Source organism: Uloborus diversus, chromosome 5 (genome assembly GCF_026930045.1).
Source record: "Uloborus diversus isolate 005 chromosome 5, Udiv.v.3.1, whole genome shotgun sequence".
Lineage (NCBI taxonomy): Eukaryota > Metazoa > Arthropoda > Arachnida > Araneae > Uloboridae > Uloborus > Uloborus diversus.
In genome coordinates this window covers 69677452-69692538 of record NC_072735.1, presented here as the reverse complement: position 1 = coordinate 69692538, position 15087 = coordinate 69677452, and the positions used below count along the sequence as shown (strand labels likewise).

Genomic DNA, 15087 nt, shown 5'->3' with positions numbered 1-15087 from the left:
GCTGCAAAGGGGGTGGCACAATCGAACGTTCTTTTTTTTTTTTTTTTCTATTGTGAGTGCCATATCTCAAGAAGTAATGCTACGTTCTGGATGAAATTTGGAATAAATGTGAATCCATATGTAAATAGGCGTTGGTTCAATTTTAGCGCCAATCGCTCTGTGGGGGGATGATTTTTTTGAGCAATCACATTGCTTATTTTTCTCATTTGACTGTTTTGAATTCTTATGATTTTATTTGCCCCCCGCCTCCGGCTGCAGCACTACCGTCGACCGGCCCCTCCCGATGCAGCTCCTCTAGCGAAAACCGTCTCCAGGTTGAGTCCATATCCTACACACACACGCATACATACACACCTACACAAACATACACACACACATACATACACACACAAACACACACACGCACTCATGCCTGCACACAGACACAAACACACACGCCTACATACACACACACACACACTCTCGTGATTGCGAAAAAGATAATTTGAATTCCAGATATCAAAATTCAAATTATTTTTTTTTTGTGTGTGTGAATAAAAATAGCTTTATAATTGCAACAATAAAAAAGATAAATCGTAATAGACTCGTCTGGGTTACTTCCCATGATTTAATTGTTGAAAAAGGACCAGTGAATCGCGATGATTTAAACTTTTTAATTGTTGCCATCTTGTGTTTGTTAACAAATAAATGTTTGTAATCATTTTAAGCAAGGCTTTTGAAATAATTTTCAATTTTCATTCTTTGCTTTGCTTTTGAGATAAATCGGGAATTAGGATGGGCTATCTGCAATTTCAAGGGAAAAAAATTAACTTAATTAATTCTTTCTTTTCTTTCCTATTGTTTTTATTTATTTATTTATTTATTTTTACTGAGCAATCACGAATTGCTTATTGTTTTCACTTGACCGTTGAATGATGGCCTATCTTTTTTGGACCGCCTCCCTCCGCTAGCAAGACCGTCGCACTACTTTCAAAATTTCTATGAGACCCCCCCCCCCCCTTTATCACACATTTGTGAATCTGTGATCAGCATCATCATTTAACTTTATGTACCATTTTTTTTGCTCTCGCCGTTCTTTCACACTTAAATTTAGGGGAAAAAAGTATATCTCAATGGAAAAAGATTTTTGATTCTTTTGCGCATAACAGACTACTTTGGGTACGGTAGAGATCATTTCTTCTTGTCAAAGTATGAACCTACCCAACATTGAAAACGTCATTTACTATATAAAAGCTGAAATTTTAGTTTTTTATGTACTATGAAATTAGTATTTGAAAAAAAATATTATCTGGAACCACATTATATTTTAATGGAAAAGCAATTTGGGGGAGATTTTATACGTGTTTCCAAAATTTGAGCTCAAAATATTCAGTAGTTTTTATGATATGCTAAAATATGAATTTTTCTTCCGTTTGAGGGTCCGTATAATGTTTTCAAACTGAAAGAGTGGAAGTTTATTACAATGTAAAGGAAGAGGAAAATTGGTCAAACTGAAGAACTGAAGAATGTAATCACTTATAATATTGCAGCATTGAACAAGAATTATTTTTAAGTCGTACGTTTCTGGTCGGAAAGGGGGGGGGGAGTGATCTGGTTGGGGAAAAAATGGGATACATGCAAAGGCCCAGTAACGCATTAGACTTAAATCGTATACAAAATCTTTTGGCAGTATAATAAAAGCAGATTCAGCTCCTAGCAATTCCTAATGCAGATCAACTTAGGCTACTGTTTATTGCAAAAACTAAATAAATGACGTAACAAAATAGCCCTCTAGATTTCATACTGAGGAGGTTACAAGAAATCTTAGATCATTGAGGCAGTGGTGCAGTTTAGGAGGTCAAAATCTACACCAAAGGCCTTCGTTTTAACATTTTTGCCGATTTTATATACATATAAGGGCTTTTTGAATCCCCTACAGAAGGTGTATTCTAGCTGCGCTAGTGCATGGAGTTAATTACATTTCTAACTAAGTTTTAAGCTAAATGCTGGAATATTGAAGGTTTATTTGTTTTTTAAATCTGCCACCGTAATATTATGGTAAAAATAGATATCTTTAACAAAACCTGAAAATTGTCAATGAATTTCTTGAAGTTTACGTACCATATAGTAAGTAGCTTCAGTTATTTCCTGTTTCTCTGAAAAAAATCGTTGGAACTTAGTAAGCTCGATAGCATTGATGAGTAAACGCTGATTTTGAAAGTACCATTTTTATTGCGGTGGCGGCCCCTGAATCGTTTTCCGCTAATATCTTTTGCTCTATTCGTCGGAATGCATTGAATTTGTACACACTGTAAAAAAAATTCGGAAACGTTTCTGAGTATATCGTGCAGCTGCGGTTCATGAAATTTTCGAAAACGTTTCTGAGTATTTCGGAATTCTCTTTCTGTAATGTCCGGAAACGTGTCTGAGTATTTCGGAATCCTCTTTCTGTAATGTCCAGAAACGTGTCTGAGTATTTCGGAATCCTCTTTCCGTAATTTTCAGAAACGTTTCTGAGTATTTCGGAATCCTCTTTCCGTAATTTCCAGAAATGTTTCTGAGTATTCTGTGCAGCTGTGGTTCATGAAAGTTTCGAAAACGTTTCCGAGTATTTCGGAATTCTTCAAACAATTTTCAAAAACGTTTCCGAGAATTTCGGAATCCTTTTTCCGTGATTTTTTCTAAAATATAATTCTTTATTATGGTATTGCATACCATATCAGTTTCAATTCTTTCATATCTAAGAGCAATAATACAAGCAATTTTAGAATCATTCGTGGATTTTTTTTTTTTTTTTTTTTTGGAATTTCTAATGACAAATAGCATGGTTAACAGCATAACATATGCACAGTTATAAATTTTTGAAAAATTATGAAATAATCTACTAGTTTCACTCCTAATCACAAAATCGTCGGGGAATTGGAGTGGGGGTACCTTCTGAAAAGTGGGGATTGCTTGTTAAACAATCTTAAACTTCAGTTTTTCTCTCAATATTTTCAAGACAAAACTATCAACATATTGTATTTTTAATGCAGAACTTAAAAACATATCTTGTATCAAACTTGATAGCTTTTATCTTCGGATAAAATTTGACAGGACTTACCTACCCTTCGCGTTCCGGAATTTGTTCACCTCAAATCAATTTCTCTGACGAACAAAGTGTACCGAAAAGTACCAACAGAGAAATTGATGAATTTAAATATGACACCAAGTCCCCCTGCTGGAACCATTCGGGTTGATTCTTCTGTTCTTGCCCTTTCCAGCTCATCACAAATATAAATACTTATTCAAAATAGGTTACTGATTTTATTTTTACAGTGTGCGCAAAATGTATTATATATTTTATTTATTAAAACATTGAACTCTATTACATGATTATTCCATTTCATATATACGAGAATACCCCCCCCACCCCCCATAAGAGTGATGGTGCACCCATAAAATGCTATGAAGCACCCCCCCCCCTCGAAAAAGCAACATCATATACATTATAAATCAAAGTATCATATACATTATAAATAAGAGTATCATATGAATTATAAGTCAAATACTTTAATATGGTGTAAAAGTACAAAATTATTTTATTAAGTCTTTTTTTTTTTTTTTGCTTTTGGTAAAATTGAGGCTCGTAAAACGAAAAAAATGAAGACACTTTTAAATACATACATGTATTTATTTGTTAAATAAATTAATACACATTTAACTAATTTAAAGCGTTTCGCTAATGCAAATATTTAAAGAGATATCGTCATTTAGATAATACTGAAGCACTATGTTCCTAATTACAAGAGATATTTTTTTTTTTACTTCATACAATCTAGCTACACTGTTTACAAGAGAATGAAAACATACAACCTTAAAGACGAACTATCAAACCTGACAATTTGCATATTATAACATTTAATTCATAATGCTTGATACATAAATGTTCAGCCAAATATTAACTGAGATTGACACATAAAAACAAAGTACACAATAACACTTATTTAAATTTTTTTATATGAACTAAATCTCTTTAAAGTAATAGAGTTGCAAAGCGACTTACCTATTCGTCGGTGGTGGTCTTTTGCAGGCTTTGGTCACCAAAAAGGTGATTTTTATGACAGAATAAAATTCTGCCAACAAAAATTACCCATTTGGTAGAAAGAAGAAAAGTATCCAAGAAAAAAGTAAATTACCTACACAAGTTATGCGACGCAATGAATTTACATGGCGTCCTCTAGGCAGTTATTTGGTTTTTAATTTCAGTTTGTATTCCTTCCGCGAGCATGCGTCGAGAATTTGCACTTCGTACTTAAAAATAAGTGACATAGCTTCAAATTCAATCTCATGACGATACATAAGCAAGAAAATATAAGACTTTAAAATTATCTTCAGTGAATTCATGCGAGGAACAAAACTTCTACTAATCCCCTTGATGAGTGTTACTTCGCATACATGAGTCAGCACTTGTTTTCATTGCGTGCTTTCGAAAGTTTCAGTTTAGATTTGCTGCTGGACTATAAAATTGCCGTGTAATCTGCGCATGCGTCGACTCTTACTTTCTTGCTAAACGGGAAAGGTTTTTGATTATAGCAGAAAACTGCGGAGGGCGTACGAATCTGTGTATTACGGAAAACTTTTTTGTATATTCAGAGAGTTTTCCGAGATTTTTTACAGTGCAGTAGCTGCTTTTAGTCTCAAGAACTAGATGTAGTAAAAAATGATGGTTCTAATTTGAAAATTCGGAGTTTGTGTTAATTTTACTTTGTATGTGCTCCGTTATTAAAATTTCATTTCAGTAGTTTTTTAGAGGACTTTAATTCATGTCGGATGACACCTTTCATTCTTCCCTTAGTACTTATAGTTGCCAAATAGAGTTTCGATTTTTTTTTTTTTTTTTACTGACTGTACCAGTGGTGCAACCGAAAATTAGTTTTAAACGGGTCACTTTGAAAAAAATGTTTCTCATATAATAAGGGGGTCTGAAGGTCCTCCCTGTAAAAAAATTTGAAATTGTGGGGAAGAAAGGTTCGGGATCCCTACGCAAAAAGTTCCAAAAATCAAAATTTTAAAATCTCTATTTAAGGCCATACTTTTGGACATTAGGTAGCTAGCTGCTTAGGGACTGTTCCCGATCGAGTTTTGAAAAAATTAATAAAAATCAATTCGTACTCAAAAATTTTTCGATGTTTAACATCCGAAAACGCAATTGCCGACACATTTCGATGATATTACAGAAAAGAGGGTTCTGGGAATTGTTTAGACGGTATTCAACGATGAGAGATTGGGACTGCCTTCCCGAAGTTTTTCGAGCTGTAGTTTTTAAAACGCAATATTTGACCATTTGTGATGATATTAATAAAGGAAATTTCGGTTACCCTTCTCCGAAAAGTTTTCGAAATTGAAGTCATAAAAGCTCTATTGTAGACTGTATGTGATAACACTAGAGGGCCCACAATTTTTCAAAATTGAAGCTCCGAAAATGGAATTTGAAATGATTTTTGAGGCTGTTATAGTCAGGACTACGAAGTCGGCGGAGAAATGACCGGCTCTGACTTCAAGAATTTTAAACCTTTGACTCCCGACTCCGACTCTATTGCCCAAAAATCAACCCGACTCCGACTCCGCAGCCCTGGTTAGCAAAAGGTATTCGGGGACTTTCCTTCGGAATTCTTGTGAAATTGATACTCTGAAACTGAAACTTGAGACGCTCTGTAATGATTTTAGAGGCAGGAGGATTCTCCGAAGGGATAGTATCTTAAATTCTTTCTTATTATTTTCATATGGACTAGAAATACAAGAATTAGTTTCAGTATATATCAATTGAACTCATAACTGAAATCAATGCATTTTTTAAAATCTGTTCTCCAACTACACCGTTTAACCTATGTTTGGAGTTTTGAACGCTGAAAATACAACAGCTGATTTCTATAATTTTTTCTTTCTATTTTTTCTTTCTTTTTTCTTTTTCTTTCTTTTCTTTTTTTTTTTTTTTTTTTCGCCTTCAGCAAATTTCTGCATTGCTTTAAAAAAAAAAAGAAAGAAAGAAACTATTTTTAGCCTTGTAATCTATGCAAAAAAAAACCTTTATTTTTTGTCGATATGGAGTCTTTTGAAGATGACAAATAGAATTTCTCACTTCGAATTTGCAAGATCGAAAACTTGTAATGTTTATTGTAGAGGACAATGTGTGAGTTCCTTTAAATTAATTTTTATTTTTTTCAAAAAAAAAGAGAAGGAAAATTGTTTTGTTGTCAGTGCATAGGCTTGCCTCCCTTCTATCGACGGTCCAGCAACATAATTTTCTAACTTTTTCGAAACTATTGTTTCAAAAATAAAATTGCTTCTTTATTGTCCATTTTCACTTTTTTTTTTCATTTTTTTAAATTTTTTGATGTCATTCCTCGAAATAAAAATTTGACACTTTCTTTTGCTCGCAATCTTCATCTCTTCATCTCCATGCTCTTCTGTTGTTTTCTTTTTATAAAAATAGCACTATCACATCGTGCATGCAGCCATCTGGTGGCGAACGTTGAAGATAAAAAAAATTCTTAGTTTATTGTTAAAAAGAAGTTTTCTTACGCATAATATAAGGAGCTGAAAAATTGTTTTCCTTTCGGATTGTAAAGTCATGCATAATAAATATTCGTTCTTTCTTGAGATTTTGAGGTAAATTCGTAGGTATAAAATGTAAACGTATAGACTTATTTTTCGGTTTTCTTTTTCGGTAACATGGTTAAAATCTGAATTCTGTTATTAAAACATTACGATGACAAAAATAGCAGTGTTAAACAATATTAATTTGCATGAACACGAAGAGCTTTGTTTTAACATAATTTTGAAATGCCCGGTGCATCATCTGCACCATTTGTATTATTTATTGTCCAAATTTGCGCTGAACTTCTTTCTTTCTTTAACTTCTTTTTCCCAATAAAATTTTATTTTCTATACACTGATTTCTTTCTTTCTTTTTTCTTTTTTTTTTGTAGGAATAAATTTTAGACAGAATTTAATTAATTAATAGAGAAGGCCTATTCGGGTGACAGAATGAAACAATCAAACTTTTTAAGCCAAGCCCTTTAAATATTCAAAATTGGGATGCTCCCTCGAATGAATGAAAAAAATTAGATTAATTTTTATTTAACTTATTTGAATTTTAAGCTTAAAATAATAATGATTTTAATTTCAAACCTTGATTGAAGCCTTTATCAAAAGCTTTATTAATAAAATTTTAACGTACTAAATTATGTGCAACAGCCGCTTGATTATATCATAAAAGTACAGAACAAGAAGTAAATCTTCACGAAATAAATGTGATTGAAATATTAAAAATCAGTGAATAAGTCTATTAAAAAAATATTTCTGGCGTCTAAAAAAAATAATAATAAACCTGATTTTTTTTATACGATAGTGTTTGAAGTTGCAATTTTTAAAAAAAAATCACAAAAATGAAATGAAAGAGGACCAAAGCATATCATAAAACAAGCAATATTCAAATATTGATACTGATATTATAAAATTTTTCATAAACTATTTTTCTAATTATATGATGATAAAGTTCTTGTTATGTATTAACATTTTAAATATTAAATGAAAGCTACTAATATGCGGTGTAGTATTTATTTATTATTTTAACTTGTTTTAATTTTAAATGCTGTGTGCAATTAGTCAAGTGCATGCATGACAAAGTGGATGGGGTAAAGTGAAGTAGTTCATTTTGTTTCCGTATTCAGTAATTAATTAAATCATTTACGTATTCATTCATTCATTTAATTCAATATTTTATTAGCTCATTTTTAATCAATTATTAATTTATTTATTTATTCCTTTATTGTTTCATCATCTATAAATTTATTTATTTATTTTCTAATTCATTATCTATTAATTTATTCACTCATTCTTTTGTTTAGTTGTTCATTTGATAAAAATGATTTAAATAATTAAAAAGGAAATTATTTTAACATTACCCCATTAAAAATAAAATGTAAATTTCATTTCCTTTACGTTGGTACATATTTACTGCCAAAAATAAAAAATAGTGCTTCACTGCAAGATTTTTTTTTATAAATTACATTCTTCTTTATTTATGTACTGTAATTTTCAAAAAAAAAAAAAAAAAAATCCAATTAGTTCATTTTGAAAAAGGAAAATTATTCTAGCAATTTCTTTTTGCTGCACATTCTCTTAATACACTGTTTCTAAACCCCTTTTGCGTTGTATTTTTTATTTTCATTTAGGTGTTCAAAGGATAGATGAATAAATAAATAATATACATATAAATAAAACAAAATAAAGCAGAAAACAATTGCATAAATTTCCTACTTCAGATGCTTTGCATCTGAAGGTTGATCTCCTATTACATGGGAACTTTTTAAACTATCTTAAAACTTGCTTGTGTGCTAGAAGAAATGTCCGCAGAAGGTGCGATACTTTTTCCATCTTTCTATAATACACCATTGTTTAAGAATCCAAATTCAATTCCACGTAAATTAGTTATATTAGATTCGAAGTTATATGTTTCACATACACTGAAACCATGACGCTAGATGGCGCCACTACTATCTCAGCATCATTGCCTCTCTTTTGCCCGTCGAAAGTCGCAAGATAATGCTGCATCAAAAACCCGTCATTTTGGGGAAGGAGAGGCGGACGTCAGTTGCTCCCCCTTCCTTTACTTTATAAAGTTTATGAATATACACATATAAGTGGGCGTGGTTCTTGCTGCTTTTCGAAAAACAGAACATAGAATTAAAAAAAAAATTCTTTACCCTCCTATATCTCCGTGAAAAATTCAAAATATCGTGCCAGATTATACTCAATAGTAAAATCAAGATCAAAGCCTTCTGTTTCATTTTATTGCAAAAATACATCTCACCTTCAATGAGGTTGTTTCCTTCAGTCAAAAGTAGTACTTAGAGTCACTGAAAATGATAGAATAAGCAAAAAAAAAAAAAAACCATGGACCAAGAAAATTCTTTCATTTTTCCAACAATTATTTTTCAATTAATATTTTAAAATGTCCGATTTTTCAAACAAGGCGTGGTCTTGATGACGTCACAAATGATGCTCTTTGGCGCATTTCTGTACCACGTTTCCACGTCATGATAATCAAGAAGCAAATTAAAATTGCGCTCTACGCTATCAACCATATCGTTGCCAATACACGTGAGTAAAAATGCGAATTAAATGTTTTGCTCCGTGAATGGCAACACAGAATGGCATTTCATCATTTGTGATGTCATCGGCAAGAAATGTAAACAATGAAAGATCACCGATTTAAGCATTTTTTTAAAAATATTAAATTCAAACAAATTATTTAAAATGGTTAGATCCTATGTTTTTAAGCATGTTCTTTCAGAAAAAAATACTTTAAAAGTATTGGAAACGACACCATTCATGAAAGTTATTTGTGATACATAAGTAACACGGCACATGCTTGCAAAAAGAAAACAAGTCAACTGTACGTTTAAATGCGCATGATAATTCCATATTTTGAATCTCAGTTTTTTTTTTTTTTTTTTGTGATTCACCGTTCCCTTAACGTTTCTTTGACGTTAGTAAGCCTTTATAAAAATGACATAAGTGTGTTGCCTCCTCTACTTCCCCCCACCCAAAAAACAGCATCGAAATGGACCAATTATAAACAAATAATTAATGGACTGTTATGTGGACATTTAAACCCGCAAATATCAATCAAATAATTGTTTTACGAGAAGGGCGGCGATGAAACTTTTTCGTATATAATTATAAGTTCAACTAGAATTTTACTCTTGGAGCGGAATAATGTTCGAAACATTCTTCTGTCCATGCTTAAAAAACTTCCAAAATGTAATTTTCTCACATTCCCTCCCCTCCTCTACCCCAGGATTTCAACAAAGAAATTGCGAGTATTTCAATAAGTTACGCAATCAAAAGTTATCAAAATCTATAAGTCATTACAAATTTCATCAGAAAGATGTAATCGTAATCAAGAAACTGGAATCTCCCACTGCATCCATGATAATAGCTTTTTTATCCATTATATTTCCCCCATAAATTGTTTCTTTGAAATATTACTTAAAATATTTAATTAAGAAAGTAATTTTTAGGTTAATTTTAATTAAATATAATGGCCTCGTTCCCATACGAAAAGTACGTTACAATGATTTGACAGCGCGTTGGAAGAATTTTCTCAATTAAAAATTGCGGCTTCATTTGACTTTTCAATGTTACTTAGAAATAATTTAACTTGATGATTCTCTTTGCAATCAAAAAGAAATTTTGATCACTTGGGGAGGGACAGAATGAACGAAATTAATCAAAACTATGTGCACTTGAAGACATGAATAATTTTTTATGAGTTGTTCATAGTGATAGAAAATAATGTTTCTGGCAAAAGTAAGCTCATTAATAAAATCTAGCCATTTCATTTGATCAGATTGGTGATAAAGATCTTGCTCGAATGGAATAGCTATTGTAATAACTATTCTAATGAATTAGCAACATGTTCGTCCTGAGCTAAACGTGTTTACTTTTATATTTAGCAACATCGATTCTGTAGCATCAGCCTATCCCTTTCTCTCTCTCTCCTTCTAAGTTGAATCATGATCAAAATTATTTCAAACAGCAGTAACTATTTAAGCAAATGATTTTATTTAAATATTTTTCAGAGATTTCAGTGTGCTATAATATTAATATCTTCCACCAGCAATCACTAAAACTTGGTTCTAAACTTGTGAATCCTGAGTTCTCTTTTTATACATAGTCCGACCTCCATATATCGAAGTAGCAATTGCCGGGAAAAAATTCAATACATAGAAATTCCGATACATAGAAATGATCTTGGTTTTTCATAAAAACCACATAAAACATTAAAATTAAAACCTATTTTTGCCTGCTGTAATGCCGTTTCATGTTTTTGAGTCAAAGTTTCTGTAAGTTTCAGTACTTTTATTACGGCTTTCCAATTTCTCATAATAGCAGGCACTCTACTTACGGAAATACTAAATTTACCAGAAATAAAATTTTTGCGCCTTCATACATCTTCATTCTTCAGCAATTCAACTTGATCAGCAATATTAATCAATTTTCGTTCCGACAGTGTATTCAAAAAGTGTACTTAATCAGTGTAGATAAAAGTAAAAAATCAACCTACTTAACTTGAATGATTTTTACTGAAGCCTTAAAAAGACTAGGAATGATAATCAACACATAATAGGGATAACTTGAAACTGATTTTGCTGTTTTACTGGTTGTAACTAAGATTTGAAATAAACTTGAAGGAATTTAAGCACCCTAGAACAGAACAACGCCCTATTTACAAACCCTCAACCCCAGATTCCTTATGCGTTTCTAAGCAACATTTAGCGCACATAATTTTCCCCCTAACTATCATTTTTCAGGGGACAAAAAGACTAAAGTGGAAAAAAAATCTTCGAAAGTCTCGAAAAGATTATCGATATATAGGATTTTTCGATATATAGAAACAATTTTTCTATGTAATGGTCACGAAAATTTGCTGGGATTTCGATATATAGCAAGTTTTGATATGTGGAAGTTCGATAAATCGAGGTTCGACTGTATCTTTTTATGTTCAAACAAAAATGTAAATTCGTGAATATCAATAATCAATATAAACATGTTCAAATGTAGCAACTAGTAATTGCAATACCGGTATTCGGTAATTTTTAAAGGGTGATACGGGAATACCAATATTAATACCGGTATTAGAAATTTCTCCAAAAAAGATTTTAAAAAACAAATTTGTTTCACTGTCCCATTTCATAATTTTACACTGCAAAAAAGTCATTAATTATCATTGTTAAATAACGAAATATTTCGATTCAAATAACAACTCACATTAGATTGTATCAATTTTATTATTATTGCCATAAGTTTGCAATTATTTCTTGAAATTTTATTGTTACAGCATTGGTAGAAAACGATGCACAAAGAATCGGAAAAGTAACTTTTAAGAAAGAGGCAAAAATAGTTATATCTACAGCTTTTTTTTTCTTATACGCGCCGAGATCTACTGCAAATATTTTCCCGATTTGGTATTTCCTAAACAACTATCCTTAACGATTTAGTTTCATATTTTCCTACACACTTCTTTCAGGATGCAGTTTGAAAACTCCACAATTAAGCTTTTATAAAATTATTACAACGTTTGTATCAGAATCATGAACCTAATTAGTATAAAATATTCATAAGAATCAATATTTCTTCTACAAGATTGTACGCCTCAAAAATTATTATAATAATGGTGTAGGATGCTCTCTTGAAAGCAAACTGCATATTTTAACATCACATCTTCTTTTTTCTTTCTCTCCCCCCCCCCCTGTTTATTTTATTTTATTGTTATTATTATTTTGAGTAATGTTACTCTAAATATCAAGTCCCTTTCCTTCGCTGTTTATGTTGCTAACATAATTAAAACTTTTTAATCTCTTAAAATAATCTTTTTTTGCAACAGCAAAATTCCATATTTTTACAATTGCGTCTAACATTAACAAAAATAAACAGCCAATAGTGACCACTGACCGATGACTAAAAAATTATTTAATAGGGTTCAGCGTTACTTTGAATTTCAAATGTTATTATAATTCACAAAAGTAGGAGCAATAAATTTTCTTCTGTTTTTATACTCTATAGATTGACAAAAGAAAGGAAAATAAATTATCCCACCCTCAAATATTGATTCATGGATTTTATTTTTTTATTAGTCTTTTAATTAACATTAAAAGCCAAATAAAATGTTTCTGCCTGATAGCTAACATATTTTGTAAAAAGAAAACAGTGTAGCTACTACCCGATCAAATGCTTTGAACTGTTTCCAGCTTTTGACATACATAACGAAGCATAAAAACAAAAAAGGATCACTACTCGATTAAATACTTAATAACTAATTCTCGTATCCGACATAGATAACTAAGCATGATAAAAATGAATGAGGAAAAATACAAATTTAATTTTTCTAAGCCAGTTTTGATTAACTATTTAAACTACACTTTCATGGCAAATTTCACGGTGAGGAAACGTTCTTCTATGATCTTATTCGACTGTCTTTCACAATAAGTTAACAATTCTCTAGTGACATAAATGGATTCCCGAAAAAAAAAAAATATATATATACAAAATGCCTGTATATAACAATTTTCCCACTGCGCATCAAAAGTAATTTCAGGAGAAAATAATTCTACTCTTTTTGCTCCAGATCAGCATCACTGAAAAAAAAAAAAAAAAAGAACGATACTGGCATTACAGTCACTATTAATTTGCTGGAAGCACCGAAACTATCGCACGTTGCACTAAACTGTGGTAAAATTAATGTACCATCATTTAGAGCCAGGAAATTCGCGACATATTTCGGTACCAGTGAAAGATCTTAGATTTCTCCGAGCAGGAGCAAATCTCGAAACTGCGCCCTTACCCATCTTCCTTTAGGATTTTATTTCGAGTTTCAACGATGGGGTGAATTAGGTGTTCTCCACACATATCCGTCCGGAGCAAAAAGGCTTCGACTTGCTCCTACCCCCCTAATAGAATCGGCACTGTATGGTGCAATATACCACTTGTTTTTTTCCTTTTCTTTATAGTGATGTATAGTACTGATGCACTACTTTCATTGTGCATCAAAAATTATCTAAATGTACGGGGAAAGGTAGATAAAATTTTTTAAAAAGCTGTTTTCTACTGTCTTAAACAAAGGATGCAAGGGGTTGTGTTGATTGAAGAATTCGTGGGGCAAAGGTCTTTCGGGGAAGTAAACCGGACATGTGTGACATGTGATGAGTAACTGATGAAAGACGTGGATCCTGCCTACTCGGTAAAGATGAATCACTTTCTACGGTGACGTGACAATCCTAGGGGGAGGTTTTTGAACGAGGAGTGTTTTTGTAGGTCTCTTTTGCAGCAGACGTGATATCTGAAATTACGTTACGCTTGATAAAGCTAATTATATTCATACAGTAATTGAATTTCGAAGACCAGAATTGTTTTTTCTAGGCATTTAAAATTTTCGCATCCGGATTCAGTTAAGTTTTTATCACACTCTCGCTATTTTCTGAATTACTAAAAGTATTTTATTAACTTCTTTGCTGAATAAAGAATTTTTTTTGAGCTACAAGCAAAGAAAGTACTTATTTTTACACTTGAGCATTGATTTAGGGCGGTGGAATTCAAGATTGCGGGCAATTGGATATTTAAAAAAATGGGCTATGTTCTAACGATATTTTATAGAAGCATATGTTTTCCCTGCATTGAAATAAGCTTTGATTGTATTTTTACTTTTAATTGAAAATCTTTCTCTCTCTCTCTCTCTCAGACAAAGTAATTTTTTACTGCACTTAAGTTGAAAGCGTGAGAATTTCGAAAGTTCTTCAATAGCTTGATACTTAACTTGAACATGAATTCTTTTATTATTTGTCTCAAACGATGACACAGGTTACGAAAATTGAACAATTTCTTAAAAGTATCGCTTCTAAAACAAATGCACTAGCAGAATAATTCAACTACCTAGCTACACAGTTATTAAACAATGTCTTTGACAGTTCAAGCGGATTCATATTTCAATGGAAGATTCAACAAATCACATCTAAACTATTTGGAATTATAGTTCAATATTTCACTCCCGACTTCAGACTCATCAACTGTACAATAAGCTTTTTCTTTAACTTAATTTTATTTCTTTGTTTCGGTTTAAAATGAATAAATTTGATCTTAATATTCAAAAACCACTACCGTTACTTATTATTATTAAAATTTAATGCCATACGTAACAATAAGTTTCGAACGTTTTCAATGCTCAAATTACATACAATAACAAAGTGGTTTTAAAATTTGCGTTTCTGAAATAGTGTAACTATTGCTTTCACTTCTTGCATTTAAAGCATTAAAATTCTTGAGTTTGAAAATACAAAATTGTACATCACTTTAGGTAAACTTTCAAGCCATAAAAAGTATTACAATAGATGAGTTTATTATTCATAACCGCAAAATGGCTCTAATTTCCATAAAATGAAGGAATGATATCTGTACCTCAGAGCCAGAAGGACGTAGGTCACATTATGGTTATTTTACAGAAGAGAAGAGGAAAACTTTTTTTTGGCGCATGCAAAGGATGAGACACGCGCTCTTTTAATCCTG

The 15087-nt window shown here is 31.6% G+C and overlaps 1 protein-coding gene across 1 annotated transcript in view; it reads left to right on the top strand.

Annotated features, from left to right (window-relative positions):
- The window catches only part of LOC129222962 (homeotic protein antennapedia-like), a 133342-nt gene that overhangs the window by 42973 nt on the left and 75282 nt on the right, over positions 1-15087 (top strand). The gene's annotated exons all lie outside the window — the stretch shown is intronic.